This window comes from Anas acuta, chromosome 11, assembly GCF_963932015.1.
Source record: "Anas acuta chromosome 11, bAnaAcu1.1, whole genome shotgun sequence".
Taxonomy (NCBI): Eukaryota; Metazoa; Chordata; class Aves; order Anseriformes; family Anatidae; genus Anas; species Anas acuta.
In genome coordinates this window covers 20222845-20248811 of record NC_088989.1, presented here as the reverse complement: position 1 = coordinate 20248811, position 25967 = coordinate 20222845, and the positions used below count along the sequence as shown (strand labels likewise).

Here is a 25967-nt window from a genome sequence, read left to right as displayed (position 1 = left end):
CGCTGACTCAGGGGGCGGCGCCGCCGAGGAGGGCCGGGGCCGGGGCCGGGGCCGGGGGGGTGTGAGCGGGTCTAGGCGGGCCGGAGACCCCCAGACAGCCGTTCTGGGGCGCCCCGAGGGGCCGGCGGCCACGCTGCGAGGGAAAGGCCCCACGTCGCGCGGTGGCTGTGTGGAGGGAAGGGCGTGAGGGGAGCAGCGAGGCGGGCGGGCTTTGTCCCGTGCGCTCCTCGGGAGCAGGGCCCAGGCAGGCACAGCCCCTGCCCTTACTCCTGCACCCCAGGGCCGCCGGGTCCTGTGCTGAGGAGCCGGGAGGCTGGCGGGGAAGGGAAAGGGGTCCCCGACCCCTGTCTCCAGCGAGCAGAGTGGGGACGCCGCTGGGGTACGGGCGTGCTCAGCAAAGTAGGGCAGCTTTTGCCACGAGCAAAGCTCTGCACCTTAAGTCACTGAAGGCTTGTGCGTAGGTAAGAGGCAAAGCCACGCTTCTGAGATGAGAGACCACGCTGCCCTGCCCAAGTAATAAGCTGGAAAACACAAGCACAGCTCCTTGGCCTGCTGTGTTTGCAAGTGCCTGGGATACAAATGAGGCGCAGCAGCCTGTACTAACAAGATTGCCAGAAGCCAGACTGGGGAGTGAGGAGCTGTTCTGGGAACATACTCCCAGACTGGTCACCCTGCCTGCCCCCAGCTGTGATCAATTCCCCAGTAACCTTCACCAGGTTAACCTGCAACATGCCTGACAGGAATCCAGACACCTCAGTTGGCTGAGGCAAAGAAAGTATTTCCTCCCCAGCCTAGCACATTTTCACCGTGACAAATGGGTGTCCAGGTCTCTTCACACATAGCACAATAGCTTTGTGCCAGAGTCTTTGCCAGGTACAAAACTTCTCTGGCTTTCATAGCTGGAAGTTAGATTTTTATCAAATTAGGTGTGATTTTATAGCAAGGCATGTAGTTTAAGTGAGTGGGTGCAAATCCTCCATTTGCTGTAAGTGTCATTCACTGTGCATTGTTTGCTTGCTCTTAGAAAGCAACAGGGAGCAGCCCAAGTTGGATGCAGCTTCCAGTCTCTGATTATGCTCAGGTAAAGCAGGGAGTTTCTCTTTGCCCTTTTCCAGCAATATGTTTTGCTATTAGTAACTCTGTTAGCAGACTCTTGAGTTCTGATAACAGCAGTCATCTTCCAGGTCCTGGCATCCTTCACAGGCAATTTCCCTGCCACTGCTAGCTCATCCTCCCTGGCTGGCCATGCAGTACCTCAGCTCTGGCTCTGCATAGGCTGTTACCCAGTCACCCAGAGTACCAATTCACGTCGCTCATGCGTTGAACGTTCTGTCTTTGAGCAGGAGGAAGAGACACAAACCGTTTCCTTGTAGTCTGTCCTGCCTCTTTTAGAATAACTGGAAACAAAGCACCCTTTTGTTTGGCTTTTTTTTTTTTTTTTTTTTTCTGCTGTACCTGCAGTACAGCTAATCAATGTTCTTCTCAAAGCCTTCCTGTTTACCTCTGATGCATATAACATTTTTAGCACAACATTAAACTTAAATCATCCAAGTGTTGTATTCTGTTTGTGGGAGCTCCTCCTTCACTAGCAGATGAATGATGACCCAGTCAGCCCTCAGCAGAAGGGAACAAGACAGCAAGAAGGAGGGGGGGAGACCCCTTCTGTGCACGAGAGCAAAGAGAGCCCAGTTCAGAGGCTTAACACTGGGCATATAGCAGCTACACTCTGGCATTTTCACCTTGGTGTTTCCCACTACAGCTGTCTCTGGGTAAATAATTAACTAATTATTATGCCTTTCTTAGGCTAGTCTCTTGTCTTTGGCCCTTAAAATTCTCATCTAAGGAAATACTCCAGCTCCTATTGATTCTGAGCTACTTCTGTGCCTGCACAAAGGTAATCTCCTATTTTGGTCTCTGGATTAAAATATGTTTCTGGGTTTGACTTCCTTTCAGCATCATTCTTGTTACTGTCCTGTTGTAAAGTGTTTCTTTTTCTCAGAAGGTATTGCTTTTGACTATGTTTGGTCACTTGAAACAGTGCATCCATTGGGTGACAAACCAACCTAGATGATTCTGTGATTGCTGGTAATAATGGGAGGCTTCTAGGGACATTCCCATAAAGTAGCATGTCTATTGATTATGCAAGGTGTGGTTATGTTAAGTCATTTGTCAGATTAAGCTAACAGTTTCACCCTGATGCAACTGGTGCCAGAGGAAGGGGTGTGCAGAGCAGGTAATGTACCCTCTGCTCTCCTTTTCACAGATTGATGTTTCTGGAGATACTGGAATGCAGATAAATTCTGAGAGTTTGTTGTTGTTGTTTTATGGTTTTGGATTCCAGAGCCTGAGATGTTGAAGGGAGAGGAAGGTTAGAGAGCAGAGCTTAGGGAAGTCTGAGCCAAGTGGCTGTAGGCAGCCCCAGCTGCCTTTGGAAGGCATGTTGGGCTCCTAACACAGCCACTGGCGATGCTGTCAGATTTTTATGAGAGACCTAGTCAAGCCTTAGTTCATAAGCTTAACTGTAGCACTGAGGAAATAGGATGTGCTGCTTGTTCATATGTTACATCAGGTAGGATAGTAGCGACATAGCTGTTACCTGTGTCACAGTCTCTAGGGAGCAATCCTCTTCGGTCAGGAAAAGACTGAAATCCTTGTTAGAAATGTGGGAGAAAGGTTAAACTGAACAGAACTCATTTTAAAAATGAAAAAGAATTCATTTTAAAATTGAAACATGGCATGGGTTCCTTATACTTGTCACAAATTTCATGTTAAGCATAATTCTCAGAAGATCGATACACTTAGCAGGAGAAAATCAAAGACTGGGACTGCAAAGGTTTCCAGGTTTGGCTAAATGTGTTCAAACAAAACACCTGCTGGCACTTAGGCTTTCACACACAATTACCAAAGCATTAAAACTAGCTGTGTTCATGTTGTACATGTAAAATATATTCAAAATTTTGGTAAAATTGTAACTTTAATGGAAAAAGAACTAATTGCATGTGATTCAGGAACAAGATTTGTGTGTGTGTGTTTAACCTGGCTATACCATAATGATTTCTTCTATCATGTTTGCTTATTCACCAGGTTTAGCCTCTGATTGCAAATGGAGCATGCAAGAGATTAACAACCCTATGGATTTAATCTCAGGGTTTATGAAATGCTTCTCCTACACGTGCAAGCAAAGCAATCAGCTGCTGGCTGGAGCGTTCAGAGGCACGGGGCTTGGTGTGAGCTGTGTGTCTCCAGGTGGGTGCAGTGCTGTCATGCCCTGACTCGTGCCTCCTGCGCAGGAAGGGTGCTCATCTCCTTCCTGAGGGCAGCCAGATGGGACTTTTCTTAGCTGAAGCAGAGGGTAATGCATGCAAAATGCTGCTACTTCACGGTGTTTACAATCTAAACCTCCTTTCAACCAAGCTGATGAGAATTTTTCTATTGATACACATGGGAGCAGGATTAAATACCTGGGGAGACTTTGGGACCAGGTCTTCTAAATAAAAGAAAATCCCTTTTCTCCAGAGCCTGCTGAGATAGAGAGAGGCTGCATCATTAGTTTTCCACATCGTTCAAGCGCCTTGTCTCACCTACCCTGACATATTTAATTGCATGTAATGTTTAGTACTTAAAGCAGATAATATGCCGCACCTTCAAAGCACTGAGAGAAAATTACCTAATTAATTCTTTATTGTGTGTTACATGTGTTTATTTTGCCCATATTTGGGAAATATCTTCTGAGAGTGTTAGGAGAAAAGGTGATTTGCTCTTTGTTCACTGGGAAAATTACTTCCAGGAGGCGTTTGTAGACACAAGGCACATGCTAAGGAGCTCTTAAACTTAACACTAATTGGGTACAGCTTGCGCACAGATCTGTCACACAGATACATTGCAAGAGAAATGCAGAAATATTCTCTTAAGTCAGTGCAGGAGGGGCCCGGTGATGGTACATATTCAGAGTAGTAATTACTCATTTAGTCATCACATTTCTGATGGATTAAGACATTCCTGTGATCTCTTGCTCTAGCCTGACTTTCAAAGGGCTGATTAAACTAGTCCCTCCTATTTGCACAGATGCTACTTATTTTCTTTATTTTAATCCTGCTCAAACAATCGTGAGACAGCAAAGTACTAGTTACTGAGGGAGCACTACATTTCAGTATCAGTTGTATTTTGCAGGGTACAGCTGATCTACGAATACCTTTCTGTTTTTAAACTGTGAACACCTTTGAGAGGCAGAGAGAAAAGAGAAGCAACAAGTAATAAGTACAACCCGCTCCCCTAATCCTCCAGACTATCACTGATCTAATAACATGCTCTGATGCTGGGAGGTGGACGTGAGAAAGCACCTGTCGTACTTTGCCTGGGCTGACAGGAGGTCTGATGTTCAGCCATGAAAGTTTTCGCAGAATCATGGGAGAGTGGGTCACATTGTACCTTGTTGAGATGTTTAGGAGATTTTTCTTATTCTGTTCCCTTCTACAAAATAATTTACTGCGATTACTAATTCATGGTACAAACATCTCAAACGGAAGTAAAACTTCTGTTAAAGCCTCTTGAAATTTAAGGATTAGGCAATCCTTAATGGTGATCTAGAAACAGGAGTTTCTTGTTTGGTACAATACCTTCAGCATCTCAATCGTAGTGAGAGCCAAGGAGGGCACTGTGCTGACCTCTGACTTTTTTTTCCTCATTCTATTTCCTCAAACTTCTATGTCTGGTCAAAATCATGTTTTCTTCAAACTCATTACAAGCTTTCTAATATGTGTTGTTGAAAGTGGATCAATGTGCGCTAGTTATTTCTTAATAGTAAAATTTGATCATTTACATCAAAAATCTCCAATTTCTAATTGCTACTAAGATATTGGTGATAGCAGATGAAATCTGTGCATATTCCAGAGCCTATTGACAGATTCCAGAAGAATGTTTGCTTCCTCTACTTTATTGACTCTCCTTATTGGCAATATCATAATTGGTAATAATGGACTACTGTGTAGATTCTCGAGTCTCACAATTCTTATTCTTCTGGCCAGGTGTCATGGAGATGTTAAACAGCTGTCCCGTACCTTTGCTGGCAAGCTGAGTGCTTACAGACCTTGAACTGAATGAGCACCACATCTTGCTACAGCTGGTCCAGCTGTGCGAGCAGCTATTGAGCCACCAGCAGTCCAGTTATGTCACGGTGAATGTTGCAGATGTGTGTCACAGGTATACAAATAAGCTCTCTAATATTTTGCGCAGCTCTGAAGGTGGCTGTGTCTTCCAAATACATTTCCCAGGCCAAGTGCTCCAAGTTTCTTTAACTTCCAAGAAAGGTATTTTTTTTTTCTGCCCAGTAGTGATCAACATTTTGACATCCACCATCCTGTGTGGTCAGAGGTTAGGGGAAGAAGATGCGAGCCCTACTGCCCTGCCAAACCGCTTTGCAGGTATTGTCGCTGGCTGCCCTGTGCTCCCAGGTGGTGTTTTGTACTGAAGCATTTGTGCAGAAAGGCTGCCATCGTGTGGCCTTGTCCCCATCCGTGTGTGCAAGAGGCCTTGCTCACACCCTACCTTCCTTATCCGTCTCCAGGGATGTTTTTCCATTTTCCTTGTCTCTGCTGATGCCCAGCCTGCCACAGGGACTGAGGCTGCAGCACGCTGGAACAAGCCCTTGCCAGCCAAACTGCATTTTTTTTGTTGCCATGATATAAAATGAGATGCTCTGGCTTTTTGTGTACATGGTTGTAATAAAGCAGAACTGAAAGCTAGTTTCAGATTAATGGCCAGCAAAACAAAAATGTCATTTTGCAGCTTAGACTTTCTGTAGAAATGTGTTGTTTCTTAGCACAGAAGTTCAGCACCTTAAACACTAGCCTCTCCTAAAGCCCAGAGACAGGAAAGTGACAACACTAACATCACTGTCCCTCCAAAAGCACAACCCTCCAGGCTGCAAACCCTGGCTGACCAAGGCAGTTGCTATTATGTTTGAGTTTCTGTTTCTCTCATAGTTGAAACATGTCTGAAATGTAAACTCAGACTGGTCTGGGAAAGAAAGAAAATGGAGCTGGTTCAGTTGCTGGCAAAATGAGCTATTTCTTTTCCAGACCTCTATCTAAAACACAAAGACAACCTGTGGCTTTGTGCTTGGGGTTTGGTTAGGGCTCTGAGTCAGGAGCTGTGGTGGTACTTGCTTTCTGGTCATACAGGAGAAGAGTAACTGCTGTAGTGAAGCAGATTCATGGACTGTTTCACTTCTTTCTTTTCCCTGACAGTGGACAAATTAAATAATGTTCAAAGGCATACATGGCACTCAAAGGCATCCAGTATGTAATCTTCATTCCCCCAGCTTCTCCTAACTGATCGATCAGATGCTAATATGCTGCAGGATGGATGCTAATAATGTAGGCTGGAGAGAGGAGGAGAGCTGAATTATTCCAATCCAGTTCCTGCAGTCATCACTAAATATAGAGCTGGTACTGATGCAGCACTTCTGGGTTGGTTTTGAAATGTCTGGCATGCTCTGGTGTGGGATATTTAAAAATCTTTTCACAATTATATGTGAATGCTATATGAGATGATGCTATATGACGCTAACGCTCAGCTACAACAAACAAAAGAAGGGAGCTCAGTAGTCCTGAAACATGCTCCAGCACGCTGCCAGGCGGCGAGGCAGTAGCCAGCTGCCTCACTGTGCATCAGCTGAGCCTGGATCTTGAGGCTTGCCACTGACAAACCACCTGTTCTCGTAATGCTCTCTTTCTACTTTTCAAGGAGGGAAACGTATCAGGCCAGATTTGGCAGCTGTAGTCTCAGGGACATCCCATAATTGCAGAAGTGCTGTTCCATGTGCCTAATGAAGCAGCAGAGGCTGTTGGTGTGTTTGAGCCCTGAAGAGCGCTTGCACTGCATGCCTTTCTTTATTTCCTTTAATTTGCAATCTCAATTAATTTTTCTCAAATTAATATGGGCATCATAGTGGGGGTTAGGTATTCGTATCATAGAGGAATAGAGACCAAGAGATGATTATACAGTGCCCAGGATTCATGTAATCTGACGTTAGACACTCCCGAGGCAGGTACCTACATTCAGTATGGTTGTTTCACTCCTCCTTTGTGCTCAGCGAGGCCCTTCTAGGGTGCAAACCTTATGACTGCTTCATATCCCTTTCTTAGGGCAAGAGCACTGCCTTGTGGAGGAGCCTGCCCATGGTCATGCAAGCCCTGCAGGTGTGGAGCTCAGATGCCCGGAGTTAAGGCACTTGCAATGAGTCTATGACAAATGTGGGGGAAAAAAGCTAGAGCCCTGCTGGATCAGACCAAAAGTCTGTCTAACCTAGGGTTAACCCATGTCTGCAGATAGAGCCCAGGATGACATCCTTGAGCAAGGCGAGCATGTGATGATTCCCATGTGTGCTCTTCTGGGTCCTTGAGATCTACAGAGCCAATTTATTGAGCTAGAGGCGGTTCTGTATTTAATAGTTCCTGACAGAAAAACTCCTGGAGCAGAAGCCTTTTACGTGCCTGTGGACAGAGACAGTAGTATCTTTGCAGTATGTATGTACATGTATCACACAGTAGGAACAGAATTTGAGGCTCACGGCGTGAAGCTAGAGGAGAGGTACTTTAAGTCAGATCAATTTTTGTGATCATTTACATCCCTTGGTGAGGCTGTTTTTATCTGTTCCAAGTATCAGGTAAGCACTGACGCTTGTCTGAACCCCTTAAGGGCCCAGATGCATTTTTAATTTAAATAGACACAGAAAGTCAGGGTGCTAGTAAGGGCTGTTGACTTAACAATGGTGAAGATGGAGGCTTCTACTCGGAGCACAGGTTCCTTACAAAGTACCCCAAAGTTTCAGACAGCCTTGCTGCGGCACTCTGAAGGCAAGGCCCTCTTTTCACTTTGCAGCATTTCCATCTTCAGAAAGGTCCTAACTCCTACCTGGGGGTACCGTTATCCTGGGGTGTATCACCAGTGTCAAGGTGGTGGATTTCCATGTAAAAGTTTCCTGAGGTTTTCTTCAACTGCAGGGACAGCCCTGCTGCAAGAAGAACTGTCCAACACTGTGTTGAAAAACCCAATGGGTGTTTGCCCCTACTCTCTTTGCCCTGGTGTTTGCAATGATTTTGCAACAAGGCAGGAGCTTTTAAGGAATGATGCTATGAAGACAGAGCAGATGGTGCTAATTTCACCCAGGAATGAGACAGTCTTGCAGTGGTAAAATGCCTGCTGTTCTGTTTTATCCACTGGAAAGTTTTAGGAGTCTAATTCTGCTCTCAGCTGAATGTATCTTGTTCCCTGATGTGGATTTACTGGGATGCTGCAGAAGTTGGAGCCTTGCCTCCACCACACACCAAGCCCTAGGGCAGGAGAGAAGCAGCACAAATCCCAGTGAACAAATGCAGTGCAGTAAAGGAGCTGCAGTGCATTGCTCTAGGATATGGGCTATTTCCCGAGAAATTAACAAGTCAAATCAAAAGACAGAAAGGAAAGGGCATGGAGGCTCTTGGGGCATTTGAGATGCAGTTCAGAACCCATTTCAGGCAAACTAAAGCAGAGTAAGATGAAGTATTAATTGGTAAGATGATTAAATGTGATTTATTTCTGGTTTAAAATCCCCAGAAAGGCATCTGAGCCACTTTTTCTCTTTCACTATTTCTAAAGATATGCAAGGTAAGAATGAGTCACTGACTAAAAATAAAAACAAGCCTCTTAAGTAGGAAGTGGGATGTGCTGCATTAATCAAGGCTTGATTGGAAGTCTCGTGTAGGTTGCATGTACTGAAAAGGAAGACCTGGTAAAGCATTCCTTTCTTGGGCAATTTTTCCTCTCTTGGGAGTTCTTCAGCAAGAAATACAATCCTTTGATAAGAATCTATTACAGGGAATATCTTTGCTGGGTTCTTACTTTGTAGATAAGTGAGAAGTGTAGACACAAATTAAATTGTGATTTACTAAGGCTTCTTTAAGCCACTTTCTAACTTTGTGGGTCCCTAGGGCACCAGAGTGAAACAACAACAGTATTACAGCTCTTAAATGTTTTCTTCTATTGTCTGTATTTCATTGCGTGTACACTCAAATCAGGTATCAAAGCTTTGTTTCATTAGTTACTTTTATTTTTTGGCCATCATGGTCTGTTGCCAGCAGCTGTTAGAGTTGATAGGAACTGCAAGGGAGCAGAAGAGTTGCCAGACCAGGTCATCTGCCTCCCAGCCTGCAAAGCCCGACACTTGTGTCTTGTCTGCCAAGTCAGCTCGGGGGTCCTGCTGCCTGGATGTGTCTATGCCATGGTAAATCACAGTGAGCTTTCTTATTATTTGAGAAAATCAAGTGTGCTTTCTGATTATCCCTTTTTTTGTACTTTTTTTCCTTTTTCCTCCCCCTTTTCCTAAATGCTGTGCCAGAATCAACCATGTACACAAAGCACAAAAATTAAAGCAGCTCTGGGGAACATCCTTTCTCAGTCTATAAGAAAATTCCCTCTTGCCTGTGTTACATGCAGGGAATACTTGTACACACTTGTACACATCTGCATGCAGTGGCTTGTCCATCATCTAGTGTTCAATAAAACATTCTGCTGAGATGAGTGTGTAGAGCTGGGAAGTGACTGATACTCAGGGTTTCAACTTTTTTAAAATGCTTCCTGAGTTTGGGTTCACCAGCTCATAAAATGGGACTGGTACAACTTGATTTAATAAGGACATTATGACTTAGTAAGGTGGTCTGGTTATCATCTGGCTTTGCAATTTTGAAAGTATCAGAGTACATATTTACTGTAACTTATTGCTGCAATATATTATAGCCCTTAGGGCTTAATCCCTAATTTATCTTTAAGACACAGAGACTGTATAGTTTGAGTTGTTGGTAATCAATGACACTTTTTAAGTGTAGAGGTCACTAACTCATTTGTGCACTTAGCAAAGAGACAGAAGCAGAACAGCAACAAGGCTGTAACCTAACCTCAGGCAAATCACTGATTTCGCTGGTGCTAGTGAAGAGCACACAAAAAAAACTGAGACTGCTGGTGCTGCCAAGTGCTGCACACAGCTGTGTGTCCTTATGCAAATAGCTGAGATAATTTATTAAAAACTGGATAATATAGGGGCTGTAGAAAGCTATTTTTGCTTCAACAGATTTCTTTTTCCAACTACTATAATGCAAATCAGTGTGACTGAAATAGGAGCCCAAATAATATGTCCCTTGTTCTACTTTTTTTAAAATGCCTATGACTTTCAGTGATTTTCTTTTTGTACACCACTGAATTTTAGGGCTGGAATAGGTCAAATTGATCAAATTTGAACTGAATCAGGAGAAACGTGGGCTTTAAGAGGGTTTAAGTGACACACTCATGGGGCTAGGGTTGGGTTCTGCACTGCCTCTGCAATTTCATGTGAAAGGCAGAAGTCAAAATCAGCATATGCAAGAGGTGAAAGTGTACAGTCAGGCAGTGCAGCTCCTGCAGTGGAGATCTGCAGCAGAAGAATGGCTTATTCCTCACTTGTTACGCTTCAGGAGAAAGCTCCAAAATTCATAGTGGTAAAGAGTAAAGTGCATTATGTGCCATAGTTAAAGAGTGCTGTTGAGTAGGCACTAGTCAATTCTGCTGAAACCGTGATTTTGTCAGATAGGTAACGTCGGGCGTATCTGCTGGATGCTTCCTTACTTACTTGTTGTAGATAAGATTTTCTCTCTTAAAATATCAAGCCCTTGATATATATATATATATATATATATATATATTATTCATAAAATGGTAATTACTTGGCAATCAGTGTTTATGTATGCATGCTTCTGAACAGAACCAGCTAGATAAAGTCACATGTGACATGATAATGACAGTATCTTTTGTGGGATGTAGTTAAATTACTGATGCTTTCCTTTGTCCACAGTTCCTAGATTACTAACCTTGACAAAAATTAATTAGAACACCACAATAGCCACAGACTAAGCTTGTCAAAGGGCACATGGGCATTATAAAGTGCTCTTCTGCTTTGTGAGTCACAGACCCTGTAAAACTTGCAAATAACCTTGCAAAAGAACAGTAACTTCAGTGCTTGAAGACCAGCTTTGCATCTCCTAGAAAAGGAGTGTTTTATGTGATTTGTATTCAAGCTGTTGTGGCTGATCATGTTAGCTCAATCGATGGTTAAGGGCTTGAGTTAATAATGATGGGTCATCTGCAATTACCATCTTGAATATACCTGCTTAGAAAGACCTCAGTTATAGCTTACAAACTTTCTGAATTCCTAACTGAACACAAGCTAGACACAGGGCTTGAACTGCTTAATTCTGTGCCCCTATATAACAGGGTGTATGCTCTGTAACGAGTGCTGGGCTATTTAGTGTAGGATAACCCGACTGAAAGCCCCGGGACAAACGGACACAACGACCAGCATTCTGTGCCGTAAGCCAATTTATTGCTGCGTGACAGTATCTTATATAGTGTTAAAACGTCCCACCCAGGAACCCAGGACCCCTCCCACTGTGCTCGCAGGCACCCCAGACCCCTCCTTTTGTGCACGCAGGCACAACCCAGAATAATCCCACATCTCCCCCCTCTTTATGCAGTAATGTACCCCCTTTAACCCGTTACGCTAAGCGTGATTTAATCATAACTACTTAGAGACAAGTATCCGTCCCAGGAGCAAGCGGTGGCAATGGGAACCCTTCATGATTCTTGGTGAGAATGGTCAGCATGCTGCGATTCATTGTACTGCTTCTAGCTATTTTTGCTTTAATACATGCATATACCAGCCCTATCACAATGAATACTATTACCAGTAGCAATATTGTTTGCAAAAGCGATTTAAGCCATCCTTCTAGCTGAAAGCCTAACCCCTCGAGAGTTGCCCCCAGCCAATTCTGTTCTGCGTCACGCTGCTCTTCTTTTATTTTGTCTTCCGCACAATTGCATCCCCAGCAGAACGGCTTCTTTTCCGTCCTCTGTCGCATGCATGGTGCCGTCCGATGACAAGTGTGTTTCATGTGTCAGATTGATACCTGCCTGCACGGTGGCATTGATACCGATGGTAGTCAGCTTCCTTCCCTGGCAAGCAGCAGGCAGGAACAGTCCACGAAGTGTCCCGTTGGGTACTGGCTCAGCAGACCGTAGGTTGTAAGCGTATGGCATTGGAAATAGCGGAGCGGTCCAGTAACCCACAGCATACTCCTGCCAGTAGCCCCCGTACACTGCAGGGCACAAGGCAAGGACAAGCAGGAGTCGCTTCGTTCGAGCCCACTCTATAGCGAGGGCAAGGAGTTCATCCCATTGTGGAAACGCAACGCGGGGCACAGACACATAGCCAAAAAGCAGTAGGCGCTGCAGCTGGCCCTGATGTAGGATAATAATAGCTCCCTGTACCAATCGTTTTCCGGCCCGAGACTGGACGGCGGACTTGTCCACCCCTGCTCGATGGGGGTTGGGACCCACGCTTGCGGCCGAGACGGCGGGTCCCTTTTCGTCCCGGCGTTGGCGTTTCCCGACTGCCCATCCCTTTTTCCCTCTTTCACTTCCCCTTTGCGTTGTGAGCACTCCCGAGCACAGTGGCCAGACCGCTCACACACCCAACAACGAACACGGCTGACTTCGACCATAGGTTCCCTTTTCTCGGGACATTCACGAGCTACGTGACCACGCTGACCACAGCGAAAACAACCACCAGGATGTATCTGGAGGGCAAATGTCTGGAGGGCAGACGTGACTCCCGCCATCTGCTCACTGAGAGCAGCAGCAAGAGGTTGCATCTCCTGAGCCTTGCCAAACGCACAGCCACGAGCGATCGGCTCACCCGCGCTTGCTGAAGCCAGAAGCGCTGCAAGAGCAGCTTTGAATTCAGGCTGAGCTCCTGTCCTTAAGCATTCCCTCAAAACAACATCTTGTGCTTCCGGTGGTAAATTACTGCTTGCCACAGCTGTCTGCACCCTGTCTGCAAAACGCCCAAAATGTTCCTCAGGTTTTTGCCGAATATGCAGATAACTGGGAGTCGGGCTGACTACAGCATTCATCCGCTCTAATGCCCTACGACCCAAATCGGCGGCGGCAATAAGCACAGCTTGCGGCAGCAACAATTGTTCCTGAGGAGTATTCCACCGCCCTCGTCCCAACAACGCTTCCCCAGACATGCCATGTAAAGGATCCTGGGGGTTCGCCCATGCACGCGCCATTAACACTTCACCTTCCTCTTCTAGCAAAGACTCAAACATGGGTACCTGCGCTGCCGTCAGGCAGGCTCGGGCAACCTGCCACCAGTCAAACATCAGGGGCCCTTGCAAAGCCACCGCATCCAACAAAACCTGTCTCTGTGGGCTAGAGAACCCACCCTCCTGTACAGCCTTTTTTAACTGTAGCAGCATCTTATAGTCTACCGGCTGCCACTGATGTCCCTGAGACCCTGCGAAAACAGGAAAACACCCTATCCGCACAGGACTTGGCGTTATTTCACAACCCGAGAGAAGACATTCTCTCGCACTAATAGTCCATTTTTCTCTTGCCTTTTGCACCTCCTCGCGGATGTGCATCGGCTGCCGTGGGGTAACCTGTCGAGGATCTCGAGACTCCTCATCTGTTGAACTCTCACTATCCACTCGTTCTCTCTCTCGGGGCGTAGCACCCGACGGAACAGGAACGCGACACACGGACGATGGTAGGGGCTTCTCCGAAAAAGACTACACCTGCGCTTCCCCCCCCTCCCGCTCTCCAGGGTCAAACACGGGGGGGACTGCATACAGCGGCGGCCGGAGGGAGCCCGAAAACACCGGCGCTTGCCCAGATGCCACCCCTGCCCCTTCTGGACTCCCAGCAGGGAACAGAATAAGGGAGCCCTTCTTATTTACCCCCCAAAAGGACCCGTCCGATGAAGTATGTACTGTGCTCCCTTCCGCTGGAGGGGCACTGGGTGTTGCTATTCCTTCACGATCCAACCGAACTCGCAGGGGGGCCACAAAAGGTTTCCCACCCTCTTCTTTCTCCTGCTCCACATTATTTTTATCCCCCAATCGAGCCTCCTCCTTCACCTGCTCTGACCCTTCCTTTAGATTGTTTTTTATCGGCAGCTCCATAGGAGCTTGCTTATTCTCACTGTCCCCATCGGACAAAAGCATACAGTGCACAGTAGCCCACAGGCATGCCTCGTTGGCTACCTTTTCCAAAACCGCTCGCACCGACCCATAGGTTGGTAACAAAGTCAGCGCCTCTTTGTTCCCGATGCAGGCGCTATAAAATAAATCCCGTCCCACCGTTTCTAAAACGGTCTGTCTCAGGCAATGGACAGGAGACTTTGCCAGATTCCGGCGTGTCACCCAGAGCAAGAGGGACTGTACGTCCTTCTTTCGTAGTGTTATCCCTACTTCCTTGGCCAAGGATTTAACAGTACTCACCACCTCATCGACTCCAGGCCCCATGGCCACCCGCGTACCTAGCACGTACGCACCGCGCCTAACTCGCGCCAACCGGTTGCACGTCGGGGTCACCATATGTAGGATAACCCGACTGAAAGCCCCGGGACAAACGGACACAACAACCAGTGTTCTGTGCCATAAGCCAATTTATTGCTGCGTGACAGTATCTTATATAGTGTTAAAACGTCCCACCCAGGAACCCAGGACGCCTCCCACTGTGCTCGCAGGCACCCCAGACCCCTCCTTTTGTGCACGCAGGCACAACCCAGAATAATCCCACAATTTAGTATTAGTGCAGTCCTTCTGCCATTTACTCAGTCAGCCATAGGAGCATATGCAAGCTGCTGTGTGTTTTGTTGGCTGCACCTATAACTAGATGCTTGGGGCACAAACAAAAAGAATTGAATGGGAAAAAAAGTTATTTACTATTCTTATTTCTGTTACAATAATACAAAGGCAATAACACAGTAACAATGCTTTCACTGTTATTTGAATGTGCTCAAAGTAAAGAAATAAACAAGTAAACTCTAGAATATTAGGGTGGTGGAGTTTTTGTTTGTTTGTTTGTTTCAGTTGGAGCAATTGCATTTACCACAAATTAATTTTACTGCCTGAAACAGAGTGTCAGTGCAATTTAGGACGTTACAGACAAAAAGGGCCGTCTGGCTGACATGTATGACCAAGACCTTGACATAGTAGACAAGACAAGGTATAACATCCTTTTTTTTTTCTTTTTTTTTTTCTGCCATAATCAAAAAATGTGCTAGATATGTTAGTTTGTGTTTTTAAAACAACATCAATTAAATCAGAATTTGCTGCAATTTTCTGTGCCTAGTTGAAAATTTAGAATTTGGTCCAGCCTATAAAGACTAATGCTGAAAAAGCATCCATTTGAAACAATGGGAATTTATGATGTGGATTTCACTGGGGCCTGGCTGTCTCCCCGGAAGGAGGGATGGGGGAATGTTTTGGTTATTTGTATTGCTTTTTTCTGTTTCTTCTCCTTCCTTCTTTTATTTCCAAGGTCCTCTAGCAAACAATCAAAATAAAAATGAGAAAAAGTTTAAATAATTTAGGATTGAAAGTAATTGTTTCCATGTGTGTGTGTATAATCAAATATTACATTAAACGGTATACAGCTAAATAGGCCTGTGAAGGCGATAAGAATAGAAAGATAATTGTGCTCTGTTTCTTCTGACAGCAATGGGGTCCTGTCCTCAGGACCCGCTGTTTGCTCCTGTCCCTGGTCTGCCCCCTTGCTTGGGCTGCTGCAGCGCCCCGGGTTCACCCTGTGAATTGGACCACTTGACTGCCACAGGTTAGTTACCCTCTTTCCCTTCTTTTTCCATGATTTATAGCCCAAGGCAGCTCCCTGATTCTGTTACGGACAAAAGCCCACAAAGCAGGGTGCAGTACAACTTGAAGTCGTGCTGCTTCCCCCAAAGACCCACACAAGGACAAGGTTAGGCATCACATCAGCCCTCCAAAGGTTGATGTCTTGCTGCTCTGCTATCCTTGTTACCCAGTGCTCCTGGGGCTGCATCAGAAAGCCAACTGTGCAGGTACTGGGTTTGGCTTCCTGCCATTTAGCAGCCTTGGCTACGCAGAAAAGAGCCTGGTGAGTGACAAGGGCACCATGAGGAAGGAGTGGATGGGGCAGCATCTCCCCCGTCCCAAAGAGGTGATGGGATTGACTGTTCTATAAGACGTGATTTGCCCCATGGTTACACCAAGCTTCTGAAGATCCCACCCACCATGCTCTGTCTCAGTTTTATCTTTCACTCTTTTTCCCGTATCTCTTCCCCCTTGTGTTCCTGTATTTTGTTGAATTAAACACAGTACTCAAAGACTCTAAAATGTTCATGGCACTCACCTAAGACCGTGGCTTGCTGTTTACAGGGTATGGAGATACGGCACTTGGGTAATTGACAATAATTTATTTGGATTAACAAATCCACAACCGAGAACACAATAATGCTATTTGTGTTCAGCAGACTCTCAGAGAAACAGAGCATAAGAACAAAGGGTTTTGGTTAAGCCTTTAAGGGTTTTAGGACATACACTACATGTCAAAGGAGACAATACTTAAGTGGCCCCATGGACATATGCCAAACACACAGATTATCTGATAACAAAAACTCTTAAGAGCATGGACCAGGGGATTTCCTTGGGAACTGGAGCAATTAGGATGGGGAGATATGCATCACTGTTTCAAATGGACCTGTTTTACTGTGGAAATAACACTTCCCTAGAGAGCTGGCAATAGAAAAGCAGCAATATCATTTTAATTTACGTCTTGGCAATTTGAGAGTAGATTTCTTGTTGTTGTCTTTCCTGTTCTCTGCATTTACTGGGGAGTTATGGATCAGCAGTTCATGTCTGGGACAGCTGTCCTGGGAGGGCTGCTCATAGGCTTGTTCTCATGCTGCTCAGAGCGGTTCCGTGGATGGAAATCAGAAGCTGGTGCAGCGAGCATTGGTGAGTCCTGGCTTCACTCGCCCACTGCCAACCATGCCAGAGCTGTGCTGACAGAGGTGGCAGGGACCGAGCAGGAGTGGATCAACAGCAGAGAGGGCTGAACAGAAGAAAGTTAGAGGGGAAAGGTTACTGGGGAAGGATGCAATGTAATTTTATAGAGAGACATTTCTGGGATTTCCCTGCTGCCACACGGTGCCTGCCAATGAGTGTTCCGGAGTGAGAAACACTGGTCCCCACCTCCTGAGCACAGCCTGCCACACACTGGGCTTACTGGACACAGGGATGTATTTTGCAGAAGACAATAGTGTTGGTAGCTGGGATGCACTGCAAGCTCCTGGGTTTTAAACATTTGAAGTAATGTGTTTTTGCTAAGTAATCATAAAGCAATTTTTCAATGTCTGGGTAAATGCTGGTGTTAAAAAGAAGAGCTGGAGCAAATGGCAATGGGCAGGATGCTAGATGAATGCTCTGCAGGGGCTTAAGGCTAGGCTTGTCTGTAACTGGAGGCTGCAGGCAAATAATAGATAAATACACACTGTGCTCAAGTCCAGAGCTACTTGAACCACATTGACCAACTCTGCCAGGGAAAAAATCTATTTTGGTTTTAGGAGAATTACTTTCAATGTGATCAATTATCAGCAACTTGCTGTGTCAAATGCCTCCTGCTACTGACCAGGCACAAATGGACTCCAAAAATGTGTCATTACCCAGCTGCTCTTAATTTGAGCAAAAGCAAGCGTAAAAATTTTGGGGAGCCTTTTTACTGTTCTCATTGCTCGGCCATGCTTTCTTCGCTGGTAGGGAAAATGGAATTGTTCAACTTACACATGCAGGTTTTGTCAGGAGCTAGGAGACAGGAGCTCGTAGGGCTTAACTGCTGACAGTCCTCTTGGTAACTGGCTCCTTGCGCCCAGCTGCAGACCGCAGATACCATCGTCTTTGGGCCTGTTCCTGCAGCTCTCTGTGGGGTGAGGTGCTCTCATTGGGGTAAGAGGGGCTGGTTCGTATTAGTCTGATCTGGCAGAAAGACAAACCTCATCCACAAAATTTTCATGGGAAAATCCAGCATTGCTCTCAGCCTGTTTTGCAACTGCTTTGACTTGAAAAGTTCTTTAAAATGAAGCACTGTGAAGTTGTTGGATCTTTCCCACGCTCTCTGAGGGCAGGAGGGAAAGAAGTGGGCCATTCTGAATCAAACCTTCCTAGCTGGCCTTGGCCAGCAGCTGCCTTGGTTAATGGCTTTTGCAGATGGTCTGCTTCTGCAGGACTCCCTGGTGCAGTACAGAGCTGCAGTGCCCAGTAATGGCTCTGGCTGGGGGGAAGGCAGGGTGAAACACTTCTGAAATAAAACTCTGAATGACAAAATAGAGGATAAAGGGCAAAGGGATAAAAACCACTTATTCTGATTTTCAAAAGAACTTGGAAAATTGCCTTACTGGAAGTAACTGAGGGACATAAAGTAGTCTAGTAAAAAGCAATTTCGGGTTATCTCTGGAGAGTCCTGCTGGGATGAACTAATTCAGCGTCTTGGTTAATACAGCAGGCAATGAACTCAGGCAGCCGAAAAGCCAGAGTATATTCATTCCAGCTAATTCTATTACCGAAAAGGGGAGAAAGAGGCCTAATCTCCAGCAGGACAGGAAGAGCAGCTGGGAAAACTCATCTGCCCCTATAAGCACTTCTAGAACTTATTTAGGAGATCCTAATAAAGCAGAGGAGCTCAGGAGCAGAGGGAAAGCATCAGCAGTTTTGTACCACGTCTGCATACTAAAGCAGAGGTCCTCTGACACTAGTTGACCATGAGCTGAGGATGTAGATACAAAAAGACATAAAACTGAAAGTAGTTCTAGGTTAGAGAAGAAAGGAAGAGATAAACAGCCATGTTAACTGGGCACTCACTGGCAGATGACTTCCATCCGGTGAATGCTTCTTAGTGCAGGTTGCAAGGACAATAATGGTGTGCACATGTTAGGAGTTCCCACATCAGCAGGCACATGGGAAAAGATCTGGGCCTTAGCCTATGTAGCCCTGTGAAAACTTTTATTTCCTTCTGTCAAATGAAGTCCACTGGAGATGGAGTGATAAAACAATTCATAGGTGAGCTTAGAAATACGTACGTGAGAGAGCAAGAAATAATACTAACTTTAGAAAATAGGTAGAGGAATTTTGTTTTTCTTTATTCAGAATTGGAGGCAAGGTAAACAAACAAGGAGAAAATGTTTTTTACTTGTCAAGTGTATTTAAAACCACACAGAACCAAAATGCATCACCTGTCTTGGGAAGCAACAGGCTAAATGATAATCTAACAGCTTTGTAAGGCATAAAATGATCACACCTCTGTGGGTAATGAGACTGTTGTGTGTGCTCTCACATATGTGTAAAAATATCGATGATATAAACCTTCCCATTTCATACCAGGGGAATAGGCAAGAAAATATCTCTGATTTGGGTGGGTTATTCTTCATTGCCCACATTTTTGTAGGACACTTTGTGCTTCTGGGTATGGCAGGCACAACTCTCAGCCGCTGTGGTTTTGGTGTGTCTGGGGACTAATGCTCGCACAGTACCTGCTTGTGAGCTTCAGAGGAAGAACCTCTGCTTGCAAAACAAATTAACTGAGGGATATTATAAACTGAACAGATTAAATCCTACCTGATCGGTGAAGCTTTTACCCATCAGTCAGACAGGTTTCTGAATGCTCCTGAAACGTTCTCACCACTATCAGTGAGTGTATCAGCAGGTGGCTGGAAACCCCTAAAGTCAGGTGCAAACTTCCATGGAGTGTGAGGGAGCACTTTGGGCTGGCATTTGGCCTCTGATCTAGCCTTACCCTGTAGCTGTGCTAATGACCTTGAGAAAGGACAAGCCTTAAACACTGATGATCAGGGTCTCCTAGGCCATCAGTTTCTTCCAGATGGTCATTAATCCTCAGAAAAATGCGTGCTGTGCCTCAGTTGTTAATGCCTAATTAACCCCATAATGGCAACATCTCTGCAATAGCTACAGGTTTTCTGTTTCCTCTCTCCCACCTAACTGTACAGAAGACCTTGGTACTTCTCAGTCAAGCTGTGTGCTTTCCAAGAGGATATTCAAAGTTATATCCGAATAACTGCAGAAAAGATCCCTGTGGAATATAAATGTCAAATGACACCTCATACAGCTGAAGGAAATGCATTAGCTGTTAAAAAACCTGCTGCTCCCAGGGTTGTATATGCATTCCAAATTGCTGTATACAATGCTTGGAAGCTGTAACGCAGGGTAGGTGTGTCAGCTGTAGTACCTTCCCTTGCAAAATGTTCCTTCCCAGAATGTCCTTCAACTGTTGGGCATTTGCATGCTATGCCTTTCCAGGATTCCTGAGAGCTGTTCTGTCTCGCTCGGAGCAGCAATGAGCTTCTGTGACTAAATATTAATTTAGCTTTTCTTCTCAAGCAGGGGGTGACTCAAGTCTTACCTCTCACATCTGCGATGAGTTTTGAGAATTACCGAATCCTTCTGGCTGCAGCACCCATGGTGACAACATTGGTACTTCACATCTTATTTTCAGCCCTGTGGAGGGGTGAGATGTTAAGAGAGAAGGAGCTAGAACAAAGAGGGAGATCTTAATCCTCCCTCATTTTGGACATCAATGTTTAGCTGCCTCTGGCTAGAGTTTTAAGACCATGGTAGGTTGTCACTGTCCCTCCCACTGCTCTCTTAGGAGGAGGGTGAACACCCCCATGCGTCTCTGCCAGGAAGGCATTAAGCTTTTCACCCGATGCCAGCTCCTCCAGGCCCTCTTGTTAAGCTTTTCCTCTCAGGCAATTCCTCTAGCAGCTCTTTGGCAATACCTACCCTGTTCCAGGTCTGCAAAACTGAGTCATCAGCATCCCTTCCATGGCTGCTCGTTGGAGTAGGAAGTGTTGTTTGCCTCCACAGATTATAAAAGAGAAGCATAATTTGTGTCTCTCCAAGCTACTTACTGTTTAGAGTGTATGTGTTTAGAGGAGCAAGAACTATCTTTGTGTCATTTATTCCTACAAAGCATAGTTAATTCTGGCCTGGATTTTGAAAGCTCATCCATGCCAGCCAAATTACACGTTCCTTGCAGAGTAGGCAAAAAGTCGAGGTTGCAATCAATACCTAAAATGTTCCTGAAATATGCTTTGCTTTATTGCTTCCTCTGTTTCGTTATCTTCTAGTCCTCCTGAAGCCTCCGGGGGATTGCTGCTGAGCTGATGCTCCTTGCTTGTGTGGGTTGTCTGCACCAGACTGCTCCGATCCTGCACATGCAGGGCCTGGGAGCTGCTGTGCTGCGAGAGGATGCGGGAGCTGTTAGGACCATGCTTTAAAATGTCTGGTTCCTGATTCTTGCTTTTATAAATAGCTTTCAAATTGTAATAATCAATTTAAGATTTTGGGAGAAAGAATCTTCCTTTCAGAGATGTGCTAAATATATGCAGTTCCTATTTCTCCCATTAGTATCAATACTGGGCTAAGCATGCGTGAATCACCCAGCGAGGTACTCAAGCCAGCCTAGGGACAATATGATCCCGAGTTGCCCTCTTGGAATTTCTTGGCACGTTTCAAAGGCAGAATAAGATGCTCCTAAACACTCTGCTTAAGCCTACAGTAACTTGCAGGCCAATCTTTATATATACTAAATAAATAAGGGTCAAAGATCCCCATGGAACATACTAACCCTTTGCTATCACTATTTGCCTTGGCTCTGCCTGTTTTTCTTTTGAAAAGCGGTACCAGCCCACCAGTCTCAAACAATGATACCTTCATTTTAGCTTGTAGGAGTCAGCCCTATGCACCGTGTCACCTGCCGCCAGCTCAGGCCCACAGACATGGTCCCTTCCACTTGCTTGGGATGTTTTCCTGTTTATGGCATCATGTTTGCCCACTTGCTGGGGTCTGTAAAGGAAAGGTCAGCATTAAAAAATGGCAGTGTTCAAAATGAAGGGGAGTAGCAGCTCTTTTGATTTTAATTTTGAGCACTACGGATGTATCTGAAAATGGAGTGAAGCTGAAGTCTGAAGACCTCTCACTCACCAGAGCAATCTGCGCATCTGTGCTAATTCATCAGCTCATTCAGCTGGCTGTTCAGGAGGTTTTCTTGCAGATGATAGAGGTCACCTTGAGTCAACAGCCAGATTGACTCTGATGAAAGACTGCTTGGAAAGCAGAGGGTGGAGACATTTGTTCTCCTCAGGGGCTGGGATTTGGGTACTTGGTTTCCCTCGGGATGGGATTGGGTATTTGGCTTTCAGTTTTGTGGGTGTTTTTTTTTTTTTAATTTATTTTTTATTTTGTTGGTGGTCAAGGTGGTGGTAGGCTTTTTGTTTGGTGTGTGTGTGTGTGTTGTTGTTGTTTGTTTTCTTTTTTTTTTTTTTAATTTAGTTGGACAATCTGCGTACAGAAGCTTGAAACAGAAAGGGATTTCAAAAATATATATTGTACCTAGCTGTGAAGAATACAATTTAACGCTTTTGCTCTGCTAAATGAGGAAAAACATCCAACCTGTTCTTGCAATCTGCAATAAGTGTGTTGATGCTGACAGGCTTTCTTTGGGATTTACTATGGTCATTATATAAAAGAGATGGGGGAAAGCTTTTTTTTTTTTTTTTTTTTTTTTTTTCCCCTTTCCTAAACTCCCCTTTGGGTGTTTCCAAAGTGATAACACAGGTTTGGTTTGGTTTTTCCATTGCCCTCCTTTTTCTTCTTTCCCCACGGATTAAGCTATGTAACACAAAGAAGCGTAAACAATTCTCAGTTCATTTTTACATAGCCTATGGATCGCTAATTTTCCTGGGTCTACTTGTTGATCTAAGCTTTGAATTTGCTTCAGTTGAAATGGAATTAGGTTTGGAAACTATCTAGTTTAAGATAAAAAACCTATTCAAACCTATCAGGCCTACCTAAACCTCACCCTAGGATTCCTGGATGAAATATGCATGGAAAATCCCAAGGCATCTTATCTGATCAAATCGATCTGTTTTCAACTTGGATACCCGCCCAGCTAGACGCCTGAGAGCTTTTCTCCCAGATGAGCTCATACTACCATACTAGTGTAGAAGAATTTGATATCACCATTTTACGTTTTTTCTAAAACAGTAAGAAGTCAAAGCCTGAGGAGCAAGCCTTGGCACACAATAGCATAGATCTGTCACTGTCCACTAGATGGAAGTGTTACCCGGTCCCTGTGTGGGCGATGTGCAAATCATCTATTGCAACACGGGCAGAAACGTCCCACAGACGGGAGCCTGCAAAAGTCCTTCTCATAATGCCTTCCTGTCTGCTTCCAGCACCCTCAGGTCCCATTTGAGCAGAGCAGCACAGTAAGGGGACCACCACAGCACGTAATGCACATGTGCTGCAGCATGCCATGGGCAAACAACGTAGAATTTTGTGTGTTATGTCACAGGAATTGCACAGAGACTTAGTGCCGCGTGAACAGTGAAGCCAGGGAATGAAAACGTTCAATGAAAATCCAGCAGATGATATTTTGTTCAGCTTCTCCAGCAACTGTCATTGCCTGAAACCTAAGAGTCATTTTTGTCTGTTTCTGCCTTGCTTGTCTGTCCTTTTTGTCTGTTTTTGCCATGTTCTCCCTAATTGTTTCTTTTTTCCTTTCCTCTTTTTTTCATGCCTTAAAAAAAAAAAAAAAATCAAGTTCTGTATAAGCACTGTGTTATTTTACCGATGCTCCCTTCCACAGATATCAATCCACTGAGCCAGCAAACTTGTTCTCAGGGAGAAGTCCTCAGATACGACAGGGAAGAGCAGCACTGCTGCAGTGCTTGTAGCCACAGTGAGAAACTGAGAGCTCAAGGAGGAAGGACATTAAGTACATAGAGCACTGAACCGCATAATTGTGCTTCACGCTGTGTCTTTGCAGCAGTTTTCTGGATTAGCAGCAAGGAGGTCCTCGGAGCAGGAGCATGCAAAGGGACTGACAAACATTACTGACTGCTACCTACATGGGGCTTTGGCTTTTTCCTAGGCTTTAGCTTCCCTGTCCCAACCACCTCTGGGTCCTGCACAGTTGCTCCTTCAGCCATGACTGCCCTGTGCTTTCCTGGCATGTTCTTCGTTCCCACAGTTGAATTATTTTTTGTTTTTGATAATCCTTCCAGATTAGTTTGGCTCTTTAAGCAATTGCTTTTACCTTTGTCTCCTTGTTAACACTCTCCACACCCTCTTTTTCCTGTGCTCTTGTCTCAGGTCCCATCATGTTTACCTTCAATTGGAAATGGCCTGGGGCTAGGGAGTGTGTGTAATTATGAAATGGATGATTAAATCTCATTATTCTGTAGAAATTACAGTTAATAGTGTTCTTAAGAAGCCAGGAGAATATGTATTGGATCATTGATGATATATGGAAAGGCAAGAATTCTTATATGACATGCTATCTTTAAGAAAATTATCTTAAAGCTTGGTTGTTGTCTAAACCCTTGATATGTCCCTTATAATCTTATGCTGCATTTATTCTAGGAATAAAAGCCTGTGGCACGTTGCCTCATTGGATTTTTTACTACAGAACACCATGTACTGCTAAAACTGTGATTGAAACGGTAAATTTTAGGTGGCATGGATAGAAAAAATGATAGGATCAAGAGTCATCCATACCCACAGTCAACTGACATCACCATCAGTCTAAGGCAGCCTTCTTGTTCTAAGCTACTATTTCTTTAGTTATCAGCAGGGCAGATGCAGTTGTTTGAGAGAGGAGCATTAAGCATAAATGTCAGCAACACACTTTGATGTCTCACAGTGTACTGGGAAAAAAAGCTTGTCCTCACCACAGCTGGTAAGGATTAACAGCAGCAACTTTGCTGTAAAGTACCCTGCACCCACAAGCTTCTATATTTCCTTGGATTTTTTTTTTAAGAGCTAAATATTTGGAGGAATCAATTGGCACTTCAGCATATGATTAAACCCGTTTGTTGTGACACAAGGCCTACTTGCTTTCAACAGAGTAGGTGTGGAGGCATCTCTGTTCCAAAGAAGCTGTTGCTCACTGCTCAGGTCCTCCCACTTCCATGCTGCTTTGCTGAGTCCCCATCTTTTCACCTGCATTTCCTCAGCGATGATAGGTCTTCTGAGGCAACTGCAGCTTCCCTGTCTGAGTGCACAACACCGGGATTTGTCCTCTTTGACTTTTGTTTTCCCGCGTTACCAAACTTTGGATGACCCTGAAGCTTCATCTTTCCTGGCAGCTAGGGCTGACCCGTCTTGGGGAGACAGAAACTGGTTGGTCTTTGTGTATCTAAGTGGATATTGTAACAAAGGCAAGGTAGTGGAAGAGTGGGGTTCAGCTAGAGTAATGGTGTAATACAGAAAACTTTGGCAAAAAAAGAATGTTAACAACAAAAGGGCTTTAGGGACATGTGCAAGGTACTCAGTTACAAAGGGAAATAGATGTGAGCCCACCACCAGCTGTCACATTTTGTAGATCTAATTATTGCTCAAGTTAGTGGGCCCCAATTTGCACAAAAAAAATAAAAATAAAAATAAAAAAAAAATCTTCTCTCTCTCTTCTCTGTCTTTTTGGACTGTAACATCAGCATGATGAAAGGAGAAGACAAAGACAAGATTGGAAAATATCAGGTGAAGAGACAGCCTACCTCACATTTCCCCCTGTGCTGCCCAACTGAAGCACTGAGGCTTTATTTTAAAATCTCAAGGTGTTTGGTGGCTGGGGTGATCCAACAGGGAAGTATGCTGCGGTGTGTAAGCTCTGCTTGCCTGACCACTCCTGCTCGTCCAGTGACAGGGTGACAGAAAACTTGCAAAAAATGTTCTCTAAGATATTTATGTAGCCTAGGTATGGTCACAAAGCAGGGGTCATGCGGTGAGGCATTTGAAGTGGGAATATGAGGAATGTAAACATGCAGGAGAAAGAATTACAGCAGGAATTGAATGAAGAGCTTTGATGACAAAGCTCTAGTAAAGGAGGCTGTAGTCAGCTGCTGTGTTTAATATCAGGGTGGGGTGGGGCCTTTTAAAAGGTTACAGGATGGTGCTTACAGAAGAGAAGGGGAAGGCAAGCAGCACGGGTGAATGGCAGAAAACTGCACAGTACAGAAATTCAACCCCAGAAGTAAAGTTGCACAGGATCACAGCCTCACTGTG

At 45.0% G+C, this 25967-nt stretch overlaps 1 long non-coding RNA gene across 2 annotated transcripts; it reads left to right on the top strand.

The window, feature by feature from the left end:
- The first annotated feature begins 98 nt into the window (after nucleotides 1-98).
- LOC137862227 (uncharacterized) lies at nucleotides 99-24350 on the top strand. Of its 2 annotated transcripts, none has more exons than XR_011100112.1 (7): nucleotides 99-1081; nucleotides 1804-1894; nucleotides 3085-3246; nucleotides 5025-5199; nucleotides 15571-15687; nucleotides 20280-20406; nucleotides 23551-24350. It is a non-coding gene; the product is annotated as an uncharacterized lncRNA (long non-coding RNA). The 2 variants fall into 2 exon arrangements; XR_011100111.1 differs by having other exon boundaries at nucleotides 110-1081; nucleotides 20283-20406.
- The last annotated feature ends 1617 nt before the right edge of the window (nucleotides 24351-25967 follow it).